The sequence below is a fragment of the Lolium perenne genome, chromosome 6 (assembly GCF_019359855.2).
Source record: "Lolium perenne isolate Kyuss_39 chromosome 6, Kyuss_2.0, whole genome shotgun sequence".
In the NCBI taxonomy this organism is placed as follows: domain Eukaryota; kingdom Viridiplantae; phylum Streptophyta; class Magnoliopsida; order Poales; family Poaceae; genus Lolium; species Lolium perenne.
In genome coordinates, this window is record NC_067249.2 from 34130829 (window position 1) to 34145026 (window position 14198).

The following is a 14198-nucleotide window of genomic DNA, read 5'->3' on the forward strand; positions in this document are numbered from 1 at the left end:
TATGCCCTAGAGGCAATAATAAAGTGGTTATTATTTATATCTTTATGTTTATGATAAATGTTTATATATCATGCTAGAATTGTATTAACCGAAACATTAGTACATGTGTGATATGTAGACAAACAAGAAGTCCCTAGTATGCCTCTTAAACTAGCTTGTTGATTAATGGATGATTAGTTTCATAATCATGAACATTGGATGTTATTAATAACAAGGTTATGTCATTGTGTGAATGATATAATGGACACACCCAATTAAGCGTAGCATAAGATCTCGTCATTAAGTTATTTGCTATAAGCTTTCGATACATAGTTACCTAGTCCTTATGACCATGAGATCATGTAAATCACTTATACCGAAAGGTACTTTGATTACACCAAACACCACTGCGTAAAAGGGTGGCTATAAAGGTGGGATTAAGTATCCGGAAAGTATGAGTTGAGGCATATGGATCAACAGTGGGATTTGTCCATCCCGATGACGGATAGATATACTCTGGGCCCTCTCGGTGGAATGTCGTCTAATGTCTTGCAAGCATATGAATGAGTTCATAAGAGACCACATACCACGGTACGAGTAAAGAGTACTTGTCAGGAAACGAGGTTGAACAAGGTATAGAGTGATACCGAAGATCAAACCTCGGACAAGTAAAATATCGCGAGACAAAGGGAATTGGTAATATATGTGTATGGTTCATTCGATCACTAAAGTCATCGTTGAATATGTGGGAGCCATTATGGATCTCCAGATCCCGCTATTGGTTATTGGTCGGAGTGAGTACTCAACCATGTCCGCATAGTTCTCGAACCGTAGGGTGACACACTTAAAGTTGGATGTTGAAATGGTAGCACTTGAATTATGGAATGGAGTTCGAATATTTGTTCGGAGTCCCGGATGAGATCCCGGACATCACGAGGAGTTCCGGAATAGTCCGGAGAATAAGATTCATATATAGGATGTCATTTTATGTGAAATAAAATGTCGCGGAAGGTTCTATGGAAGGTTCTAGAAGGTTCTAGAAAAGTCCGGAAGAAACCACCAAGGAAGGTGGAGTCCACAAGGGACTCCACCTCCATGGCCGGCCAGCACAAGGGGGGGTGGAGTCCCAAGTTGCCTCCACCATAGGGGGCCGGCCACCCCCCACATGGGAGGTGGGAATCCCACCTTTGGGTGGGAGTCCTAGTTGGGCTAGGTTTGCCCCCTCCTATGGAAGGTTTTGGTGTTGGGTCTTATTCGAAGACTTGGACACCAACACTTGGGATCCACCTATATAATGAGGGGCCAAGGGAGGGGGCCGGGCAACCCCAAGACCATAGCTTGGCCGCCCCCCTTGAGTGGCCGGCCACCCCCTCCCAAACCCTAGCTTTGCTCCTCCACTTCATATTTCCCGCGTAGCTTAGCGAAGCTCCGCCGGACTTCTACACCGCCACCGACACCACGCCGTCGTGCTGTCGAACTCAAGAGGAGCTACTACTTCCGCTGCCCGCTGGAACGGGGAGGTGGACGTCGTCTTCATCAACAACCGAACGTGTGACCGAGTACGGAGGTGCTGCCCGTTCGTGGCGCCGGAACCGATCATGATCAAGATCTTCTACGCGCTTTTGCAAGCGGCAAGTGATCGTCTACCGCAGCAACAAGAGCCTCATCTTGTAGGCTTTGGAATCTCTTCAAGGGTGAGACTCGATACCCCCTCGTTGCTACCGTCTTCTAGATTGCATCTTGGCTTGGATTGCGTGTTCGCCGTAGGAAAATTTTTGTTTTCTATGCAACGTTATCCTACAGTGGTATCAGAGCCGTGTCTATGCATAGATGGTTGCACGAGTAGAACACAATGGTTTGTGGGCGTTGATGCTCTTGTTATCTTTAGTTTGAGTACTTTGCATCTTTATGGCATAGTGGGATGAAGCGGCTCGGACTAACTTTACATGACCGCGTTCATGAGACTTGTTCCTCGTTCGACATGCAACTTGTATTGCATAAGAGGCTTTGCGGGTGTCTGTCTCTCCTACTATAGTAAAGATTCAATTTACTCTTCTATTGAAAACATTAGTATCAACGTTGTGGTTCATGTTCGTAGGTAGATTAGATCTCTCTCGAAAACCCTAAACCACGTAAAATATGCAAACCAAATTAGAGACGTCTAACTTGTTTTTGCAGGGTTTGGTGATGTGATATGGCCATAATGTGATGATGAATATGTATGAGATGATCATTATTGTATTGTGGCAACCGTGAGCCTGATGGTTGTCTTTAAATTTCATGTTGAGTAGTATTTCAAAGTAGTTGTAATAGTTGCTACATGGAGGACAATCATGAAGACGGCGCCATTGACCTTGACGCTACGCCGACGATGATGGAGATCATGCCCGAAGATGATGGAGATCATATCCGTGCTTTGGAGATGAAGATCAAAGGCGCAAGAACAAAAGGGCCATATCATATCACATATGAACTGCATGTGATGTTAATCCTTTTTATGCATCTTATTTTGCTTAGATCGCGATTTTAGCATTATAAGATGATCCCTCACTAAAATCTCAAGATAATAAAGTGTTCATCCTTAGTAGCACCGTTGCCAAGTCTTGTCGTTTGAAGCACCTCGTGATGATCGGGTGTGATAGATTCAATAAGTACATATAACGGGTGCAAGACAGTTTTGCACATGCGGATACTAAGGTGGACTTGACGAGCCTAGCATGTACAGACATGGTCTCGGAACACGTGATACCGAAAGGTAGAGCATGAATCATATGGTTGATATGATGAACACTTTGAGTGTTCGCCATTGAAATCACACCTTTTCTCGTGATGATCGGGTTTAGGTGCGGTGGATTTGGTTCGTGTGATCACTAAGACAATGCGAGGGATATTGTTTTGAGTGGGAGTTCACTTAGGTTTTTAATTATGTTGAATTAAAATTTGAACTCAATTTGTCATAAACTTAGTCTAAACTATTGCAAATATATGTTGTAGAGATGGCGTCCCCAATCAATTTTAATCAGTTCCTAGAGAAAGAGAAACTTAAGAGCAACGGTAGCAACTTCACCGATCGGTTCCGTCATGTGAGGATCTTCCTCTCGCGGAAATCTGCAATTTGTGCTTGATGCACCGCTAGGTGACCCTCCTGCAGAAGATGAATCCGATGAAGTAAAAGCCGTTTACGCGACTCGGAAAACTCGGTACTCTCAAGTTCGGTGTGCCATCCTGTGCGATCTGGAATCCGATCTTCAAAAACGTTTTGAGCACCATGATCCTCCTGAGGTGCTGAATGAGCTGATAGCTATATTCGAGACTGATGGGGCGTGGGAATGCTATGAAGCATCGAAACATTTCTTCAGCTGTATGATGGAAGAAGGCAGCTCCGTTAGTGAGCACATGCTCGCCATGACCGGGCATGCGAAGAAACTCGATGACTTGGGAATAGTGATTCCTAACAGATCGGGGATTAATCGTGTCCTTCAATCACCGCCACCAAGTTACAAGAACTTTGTGATGAACTACAATATGCGTAACATGAACAAGGAGTTACCTGAACTTTTTGGCATGCTAAAAGCTGCTGAGATTGAGATCAAGAAAGAGCACCAAGTGTTGATGGTCAACAAGACCACCGATTTCAAGAAACAGGGCAAGTCTAAGGGAAAATTCAAGAAGGGTGGCAAGAAAGCTGCCACGCCTCCTATGAAACCTAAGAACGGCCCTAAGCCTCGATGCTGAGTGCTATTATCGCAAGGAGAAGGGACACTGGAAGCGTAATTGCTCCAAGTATCTCGGCTGATCTCAAGAGCGGCCTTGTCAAGAAGAAGAAAGAAGGTATATTTGATATACATGTTATAGATGTTCATTTCACTGGTTCTCGTTCTAGTACACTGGTATTTGATAATCGGGTTCGGTTGCTCATATTTGTAACTCGAAACAGAACTAAAGAATAAACGACAAGCTGAAAGATGAAGTGACGATGCGCGTTGGAAACGGATCCAAGGTCAATGTGATCGCAATCGGCACACTTCCTCTACATCTACCTTCGGGATTAGTTTTAAGCCTAAATAATTGCTATTATGTACTGCGTTGAGCATGAACATTATATCTGGATCTTGTTTAATGCAAGACGGTTATTCATTCAAGTCTGAGAATAATGGTTGTTCTATTTTTATGAATAATATCTTTTATGGTCGAGCACCACAAAAGAATGGCTTATTTCTATTAGATCTCGATAGTAGTGATACGCATATACATAACATTGATGCTAAGCGAATTAAACTTAATGATAATTCTACTTATATGTGGCATCGTCGTCTTGGTCATATTGGAGTGAAACGCATGAAGAAACTCCATCGATGGATTACTTGAATCACTTGACTTTGAGTCACTTGATAGATGCGAAGCATGTCTAATGGGTAAAATGACAAAGACTCCATTTTCTGGTATGATGGAGCGAGCCACCGACTTATTGGAAATCATACATACGTATGTATGTGGACCAATGAGCGTAGCATCGCGCGGTGGTTATCGTTATGTTCTAACCTTCACAGATGATCTGAGTAGATATGGGTATATCTATTTCATGAAACATAAATCCGAAACTTTCGAGAAGTTTAAGGAATTTCAAAGTGAAGTAGAAAATCAACGTAACAAGAAGATCAAATTTCTACGATCTGATCGTGGAGGTGAATATCTGAGTTATGAGTTTGGCATGCATTTAAAGAAATGCGGGATACTTTCACAATTGACACCGCCGGGAACACCTCAACGAAACGGTGTGTCCGAACGTCGTAATCGAACTCTCTTAGATATGGTTCGTAGTATGATGTCTCTTACTGATTTGCCGTTATCATTTTGGAGTTATGCATTAGAGACAGCCGCATTCACTTTAAATAGAGCACCATCAAAATCCGTAGAAACGACACCGTATGAATTATGGTTTAATAAGAAACCTAAGTCATTGTCGTTCTGAAAGTTTGGGGTTGCGAAGCCTATGTAAAGAAGTTACAACCGGACAAGCTAGAACCCAAAGCGGAGAAATGCGTCTTCATAGGATACCCTAAGGAAACTATAGGGTACACTTTCTATCACAAATCCGAAGGCAAAATCTTTGTTGCTAAGAACGGAACCTTTCTTGAGAAAGAATTTCTCACTAAAGAAGTGACTGGAAGAAAAGTAGAACTCGATGAGATTGATGAATCTATACTCGTTGATCGAGTAGCGCGCGATGCGGAAGTTGTACTCCGTACCGCCTACACCGCAAGAACAGAGGAAGCTAATGATAATGATCATGAAACTTCGAACGAGAGGAAACTACCGAACCTCGCAGATCGACAAGGGAACGTGCCACTCCTGATTGGTATGATCCTTGTCTAAATGTCATGATTGTAGATAATAATGATGAGGACCCTCGACGTATGAAGAAGCGATGATGAGCCCAGATTCCAACAAATGGCAAGAAGCCATGAAATCCGAAATAGGATCCATGTATGATAACAAAGTATGGACTTTGGTAGACTTACCTGATAGCCGAAAGGCTGTCGAGAATAAATGGATCTTCAAGAGAAAAATAGATGCTGATGGTAATATTATCGTCTATAAGCTCGACTTGTCGCAAAGGGTTTCCGACAAATTCAAGGAGTTGACTACGATGAGACTTTCTCACATAGCGAAGCTAAAATCTGTGAGGATTTTGTTAGCAATAGCTGCATTTTTCGATTATGAGATTTGGCGTATGGATGTCAAAACGGCGTTCCTTAATGGAGACATTGAGGAAGAGTTGTATATGGTACAACCCAAAGGTTTTGTCGATCCTAAAAATGCGACAAAGTATGCAAACTTCAGCGTTCAATCTATGGACTGAAGCAAGCATCAAGAAGTTGGAACCGACGCTTTGATAAGGTGATCAAAGACTTCGGGTTTATACAAAGGTCATGGAGAGGCCTGTATTTACAAGAAAGTGAGTGGGAGCTCAGAAAGCATTCCCGATATTATATGTAGATGACATATTATTGATCGGAAATGATATAGAACTATTAAGCAGTGTTAAGGGTTATTTGAATAATAGTTTTTCAATGAAAGACCTTGGTGAAGCATCGTATATATTAGGCATCAAGATTTATAGAGATAGATCAAGACGCCTAATAGGGCTATCACAGAGTACATATCTGGACAAGATTCTAAAGAAGTTTAGAATGGACGAAAGTAAGAAAGGGTTCTTACCTATGTTACCAGCAAGGTATTGAGTAAAACTCAAGGACCGGCTACGCAGAAGAAAGAGAAAGGATGTGTAACATCCCCTATGCCTCGGCAAGAGGATCTATCATGTATGCCATGCTATGTACTAGACCGGATATAGCACATGTCAGTTAGTTTGACTAGCAGATATCAAAGTGATCCAGGAATGGAACACTGGACAGCGGTCAAGAATATCCTGAAGTACTTAAAAAGAACTAAGGATATGTTTCTTTGTTATGGAGGTGACCAAGAGCTCGTTGTAAACGGTTACACCGATGCAAGTTGGAACACTGATCCCGATGACTCTAAGTCACAGTCTGGGTACGTGTTTATATTGAATGGTGCTGCGAAGCTGGGTAAGCTCGAAGCAGTGCACGGTGGCGAAGTCTTCAACAGAATCAGAGTACATAGCGGCTTCAGAGGCTTCATCAGAAGCGGTATGGATGAAGAGGTTCATTGTAGAGCTCGGTGTGGCTCCTAGTGCATTGGACCCATTAATCATTTACTGTGATAACATGGGTGCCATCGCCAATGCACAAGAGCCAAGGTCACACAAGAGGCTGAAGCATATCAAGCTGCGTTACCACTCGATTCGCGAGTACATCGAAGATGGAGAAGTAAAGATTTGCAAAGTACACACTGATCTGAATGTAGCAGATCCGTTGACTAAAGCTCTCCCTAGGGCAAAGCATGACCAACACCAGAATGCCATGGGTGTTAGGTATATTACAATGTAATCTAGATTATTGACTCTAGTGCAAGTGGGAGACTCAAGGAGATATGCCCTAGAGGCAATAATAAAGTGGTTATTATTTATATCTTTATGTTTATGATAAATGTTTATTTATCATGCTAGAATTGTATTAACCTAAACATTAGTACATGTGTGATATGTAGACAAACAAGAAGTCCCTAGTATGCCTCTTAAACTAGCTTGTTGATTAATGGATGATTAGTTTCATAATCATGAACATTGGATGTTATTAATAACAAGGTTATGTCATTGTGTGAATGATATAATGGACACACCCAATTAAGCGTAGCATAAGATCTCGTCATTAAGTTATTTGCTATAAGCTTTCGATACATAGTTACCTAGTCCTTATGACCATGAGATCATGTAAATCACTTATACCGGAAAGGTACTTTGATTACACCAAACACCACTGCGTAAAAGGGTGGCTATAAAGGTGGGATTAAGTATCCTAAAGTATGAGTTGAGGCATATGGATCAACAAAGTGGGATTTGTCCATCCCGATGACGGATAGATATACTCTGGGCCCTCTCGGTGGAATGTCGTCTAATGTCTTGCAAGCATATGAATGAGTTCATAAGAGACCACATACCACGGCATTTAGTAAAGAGTACTTGTCGGGGAGACGAGGTTGAACAAGGTATAGAGTGATACCGAAGATCAAACCTCGGACAAGTAAAATATCGCGAGACAAAGGGAATTGGTAATATATGTGTATGGTTCATTCGATCACTAAAGTCATCGTTGAATATGTGGGAGCCATTATGGATCTCCAGATCCCGCTATTGGTTATTGGTCGGAGTGAGTACTCAACCATGTCCGCATAGTTCTCGAACCGTAGGGTGACACACTTAAAGTTGGATGTTGAAATGGTAGCACTTGAATTATGGAATGGAGTTCGAATATTTGTTCGGAGTCCCGGATGAGATCCCGGACATCACGAGGAGTTCCGGAATAGTCCGGAGAATAAGATTCATATATAGGATGTCATTTTATGTGAAATAAAATGTCGCGGAAGGTTCTATGGAAGGTTCTAGAAGGTTCTAGAAAAGTCCGGAAGAAACCACCAAGGAAGGTGGAGTCCACAAGGGACTCCACCTCCATGGCCGGCCAGCCCTAGTGGGGGTGGAGTCCCAAGTGGACTCCACCATAGGGGGCCGGCCACCCCCCACATGGGAGGTGGGAATCCCACCTTTGGGTGGGAGTCCTAGTTGGGCTAGGTTTGCCCCCTCCTATGGAAGGTTTTGGTTTCGGGTCTTATTCGAAGACTTGGACACCAACACTTGGGATCCACCTATATAATGAGGGGCCAAGGGAGGGGGCCGGGCAACCCCAAGACCATAGCTTGGCCGCCCCCCTTGAGTGGCCGGCCACCCCCTCCCAAACCCTAGCTTTGCTCCTCCACTTCATATTTCCCGCGTAGCTTAGCGAAGCTCCGCCGGACTTCTACACCGCCACCGACACCACGCCGTCGTGCTGTCGAATTCAAGAGGAGCTACTACTTCCGCTGCCCGCTGGAACGGGGAGGTGGACGTCGTCTTCATCAACAACCGAACGTGTGACCGAGTACGGAGGTGCTGCCCGTTCGTGGCGCCGGAACCGATCGTGATCAAGATCTTCTACGCGCTTTTGCAAGCGGCAAGTGATCGTCTACCGCAGCAACAAGAGCCTCATCTTGTAGGCTTTGGAATCTCTTCAAGGGTGAGACTCGATACCCCCTCGTTGCTACCGTCTTCTAGATTGCATCTTGGCTTGGATTGCGTGTTCGCCGTAGGAAAATTTTTGTTTTCTATGCAACGTTATCCTACAGACCCAGCATACCACTGCATGTTGTAGTATACAAGTCGTTGATATGATCTTTGCGAAGGGACTTCTTCACAATTTGCCATATCCCTCAGAGTGGTACAACAGAAACATTGCAGGTCATAACACTCCATACTTTATTACAAACATTGTCTTAACAAGTTGGTATTCTCACAGGTCCTATGAGAACACCCTAAGATACTACTTAAGTACGATTACAACTCATAACAAATATAAAGAGAGCTCAACAACTTATTTAGGTAAGTTCTACGTTGCTCGGCTCTATGATGCTAAGGTATGTCACTACTCCTCCACCTCCGTGTCATCTGGTCCGTAGACTATCCCATAGTCTACGCCTTCCACTCCGCCGGTAAGATCAGGTTCTTCGTAGACCAGCTCGTAACTTCCTTCTGGTGCTCCATCGTTGATGGCCTCCACTTCCGGATCACAGTCTAGCAAGGGTGTCGAAAGAAAGTGAGTACAGGGTACTCAAAGAAGTTCTAAAAGAATAAAAAGGTGTTTGATGCACTAGCTACGACCATTGATCAGGAAATCGCAGGTCAATGCATGTTTTGCAATCATTTCTTCAAAAGGTTGCTTTTATTATGAAAACTATGCCCGTCAGTCTTCACAGGTTGACTAGAACTTCGTGGAGTTCCTTTCCTGCCGCGTTCGCAGTTCCATTCCTGGAACAAGGAGTGACAGCCACAATTTGATACACTCTGCAGAGGTGCGTTACTTTTCCCACAAGAGATCTCACCCTTTTTGCCATCCGCAGGGACTTGCCCCCGTTCACACTTCCTTTGGTGTGAGGCCAGGTATAAAGATCCAAGCCCACACCGCCTTCTCCGCGACTGCAAACCCACCCTTTTGTCCAACCGTACACCTCCAGTAGACTCCCCCCGATAATACGGCTTTACTCATGGTGTACTCCGGACAATCCCTCATAGATCGTAGAGCTTATCATCACTAATGGATGGGGATTTAAAAGGATATCCCAACCTATTGCGGCAGTGCCTCCAGCACCCCACCGGCTCTCCGATCCGTTGGCGTGCAGAAGGGAAAAGATACGGCTGGCTTCCCCAGAGCCATTATAGATCTCATGGTCAACGCGGTTTGTACGGCGCTAGAATCACTGGACGGCATTGGTAATTTAATCCTAGGGTGATATAACCCATTGCAATGGAACCTCCACCATATCAACACATACCATGGTTCCATTGCCAGCCACATAGTCATATTCATAGTTGGAAAGTAACATTTCATTTGTGATGCAGGAATGATAAGTATATAGCTTTGCATTAAAGTAGTAGAAAATACTCAAGTTGACATGAGCAAGGGTGAACTTGCATGTGGACTGCGAGATAGTGCAGTTCAATGCAGTTGATGGAACCTGGACCTCGGGTTCTGTAAGAAGCATCATTGTCCGGTAAGGACAATGTTATAAAATCCAAATAATGCAATCATGGATGTATTATTTTATGTTGTATCCCTTTACCCCGCTGAGTTATAGCAAATTAGGGTTGCGTTTAAGATTTAGGTCTTTGACAGTAATTTGCAATTGATTTAAAAGTATAAACCATTTTAATTCACACAAAGTACAACAATTCAAAGTAAAACTATTTACTTGGTGATTCCCTTAATCATTCCAAAAATAATTGAAAATTATAGAGTTACCTCTATAGTTTTTGGAAATAAAAGGAATATAGTATTTTTCTTGGAAAAATACCCTTTTCAATAGAAATGACTTGGAATATTAGAATTTCATTTTGAAATGTTTGAAAATAAGTATTTGAACTTATTTGAGATTTTTCCTTGAATTTTAATTACAAGGAAATAATAATTTTAAATTCCAAGTTATTATTTAAATTCTTAAAATTCATAATTTTGAATTTGTTTCATAAATTCCATTTCATATTTTATTCTTGTTAAGATTTATTTTTCATTCATTAATCCAATTTTTAATGGATTTTTAGAGTTATATTTGATTTATTAAAATTTGGTAAAGTTTTGGCCTTTTATTTAATGTTAAAAGACCAAAATACCCCCTGGACCCCTATTGGGCCCAGCCCATTTACCTAAACCCAGGGACGGCCCAATAAGGCTAATCCCTTTTTGGGTTCGGTGGCGCCGAATGGCCCACCTCACTCTCACTCACTCGGCCCTCTCACTCGCTCGACCTAACCCTAATCTCTCTCGCGACGCCCTGGCGATGGCGTCGCCGCCATGGCCGCCGCCTCGCTCCGGCCATCGCCGTGCTCCTCCACCGTAGCCACCAACCGAACCTGAACCGCCGCGTGCAGATCTATCGATCTGTCCGCGCAGTTCTCCCCTTCTCGTCCTTTCCTGGCGAATCGCCTCCGTCCTGGATCTCGCGGAGATTCGCCTCGACGAACTCCGGCGAGATCTCGTCCTCGCCGACGATGGGTACGCGCCTGGGGTTGACCTGGCGCGGGTGCTGCTCGCAGTACTCGTGCCATCGCCTCAGGTGCTTGCTACGGTGGTGCTGGTTCGTGTCTGGGTTCGCCGGCGTAACGTCGGCGCCTTCCCTGGACTTGCAGCTGTTAGGGCCGCGCGAGCACTGCCTCGCCATGCCCTAGCCTCGCTTCGGCGCAAGTAAGTGTTGCATCTCTTCCTTCTCTTCTGTGCGCCTCCCTTGCCACTGTTCTTCTTCCTCCTCATGCTCTGTTGCTCTCTGGTGATCCTGTGATCACGCAGAGCCATGCTATTGCTGTGCAATCTTCCTGTGCTTCGGTTTACTGCACGCTCATGGTCAAATTACCAGTTACTGGTACTGGCACATGTCGATTTGCTTGCTATTTATGTTGTGCTTCCTTCTCTGCTGCTCCTAGCATGCTCTGTACTTGCCATGCTCTACTGTGCTTGCTCAAAAGCTATCTATGCCATGCTATGCTTGGTTGTGACTTGCTTGTGCTTACTGGTATATCATGCTTGCTTGTCTAGGTGTACTTGTGATGCATCAGTGACACTTGTGTGTGTGCCAGTGGTGCCTGTGATATGCTTCAGTGCTTCCTATGCAAGCCAATGATCCATTGGATCATTCCTTGCTTGTTGGCTAACCTCTCTGTGTAGCTTGGCTTGCTATAATTGATCCATTTGATCAATTGATTATCAGTGATAGCTTACTGACTAATACTGTGACTAAGTGATTCAATTATCTTGTGATGCTGATGCTCAAGCATCACTATGATGTTGCTTACTTGTGCTGTTGCTCATCTTAGCTACCTAGACTTGCTCTAGTGGCTATGGATTAAACTGTGTTGCTTAATAGTATGCTACTGTCAGTGCTTAGCATGGATCTGTGATAAATTCATGCTTGTATTAATTAAAGTATGATGAACTGCTTATGCGGTGATGATTAAATTACTTGCTTGTATATGAATTTGCTGTTCATGATTCTTTTACAAGCAAATAGAGTCTGAATCCATTTCTGGATAGTGATGCTTTGTATTTGGCTTGGCCTTGGGATGGTTCTAAGTGTGCTGTGACCTCAGTAGCCTTGCTACTGACTGGTTGCTCACATGGTTGGTTGGATCTTGTTGGCTACTCATCTTTGCTTGCATATTTGGGGATCATAATAAATATGAATGCCAATATGCTTGCCTGTGAAGAAATCTAGGGTTTCCTGATGGTTGCATGCTTAGGATTTTCTGTGTAGTCTTGGTTAGCTGCTAAACCTTGCAATACATCTACTGGTGCTATCTGTGCATGAGATCTTGCTAGTGTGTGCATCTATGCATGTTTGCTAGTTTCTGTGCACAAGATCTGTATCTGGATGATTTCTGTTTTAGTGGCTTCTAGACTGGCAGTAATCCTTGGTGAAAACCAAGTGATGATCTACCCATATGAGCATCTTCTCATCCCATGCTTATTTCATGCATATGTGATGGATCAGATCCATTGGATCTGTCCAGGTATTTGGTATACCTTGTTCCAGCTCCTAGTGTGAAATTTTGTGTTGATGCAGACTTGTGGTTTGTGTCACAGCCCTTCACCTCCAGGTCTTGGATGATCTTCTCAGGTCACCATGATTTCTGGTGGTTGAGTGGTTGTGTGTGTTGGTTCTGTTCTTGAGCAAGAACTGGATGAACTATGTTATGCTACCTTCACCTTACCTTGTGAATCCTTATCTGGTCGACTGGTTACTGTTTCTAGGGTTTGTGCCCCTTTTATATGAACTCTACTTCTGTTCTTGCAATGACACACAAGCCTGGCTTGCTTTGGTGACTAAGCTTGTGCATTGTCTTGCTGTGGCCTGCCCAGCACACATGAGCTGTGTGCTCTCATATGCTGAAACTTGAGCCCCTGGTGGATGCTCAGTTTTGGTCTGCTCCTTCTTATCCTGGTGTTGTCCTTGGTTTTGGACAAGCACAAGTGTGCATGACACTTGGTGTCTGTCCAAACTGAATATCTGTGTAATACATAACCCTTGTCTAGTGTTGGTGTTTTATTTTGCAGGTTTTGAAGATGAATATGACCAGAAGATATTCTTCAAGACATTTAGTCTAGGTTTTAGTTTAGATCAACCTTGTAATTTTCCTTTTTCATTTCTGTTTATTATTTATCAATTCTTGTATCAAGAATATTGTAAAGACATTGTATTCTGTGTTGATTATCAATAAAGCTCAAATTTTACTTATGAGCTTTTGATTTGTGTAATGTTTATATTCTGTAATAAATGTTGTATTTATTATTCACTTTGAAATTCAAAGTTATTTGAATTCATAATTTGTTTTTGAATTGTGAATTCAATTTCCATATTCATTTATACTTAATGTTTGATATTCCAAATGCATCTTATTTGTCAAATGAAATCAATTCCCCAAATCAACAAGATACAAAAGAGATCATGTCGAAATTTCCCTAACTCACATTGCCTAACCCTAAGTGCAAAATGAGAGAGAACCTCGATCCCTCTTAGGTTTAGTTGAAATAAGGCGCGAAAATTTCGCCCGTTTTGCGATGAAATGCACATCCCATTTCTAAATCTACCCTTCGTTGTTCCTATGTTCTGGGTTATTATACTAGTCAAGTGGATTTTACTTATGTGATCTCTGGAGACTCCTTGTCCCACGTGTGTAAAGGTGACAGTGTGTGCACCGTGTGGGTCTCTTAGGCTATATTTCACAGAATACTTATTCACTGTTATGAATGGCATAGTGAAGTGCTTATTTATATCTCTTTATGATTGCAATGTGTTTTGTATCACAATTTATCTGTGTGCTACTCTAGTGATGTTATTAAAGTAGTTTATTCCTCCTGCATGGTGTAATGGTGACAGTGTGTGCATCGTGTAGTACTTGGCGTAGGCTATGATTGTGATCTCTTGTAGATTATGAAGTTAACTATTGCTATGATAGTATTGATGTGATCTATTCCTCCTTTCGTAGTGTGAAGGTGACA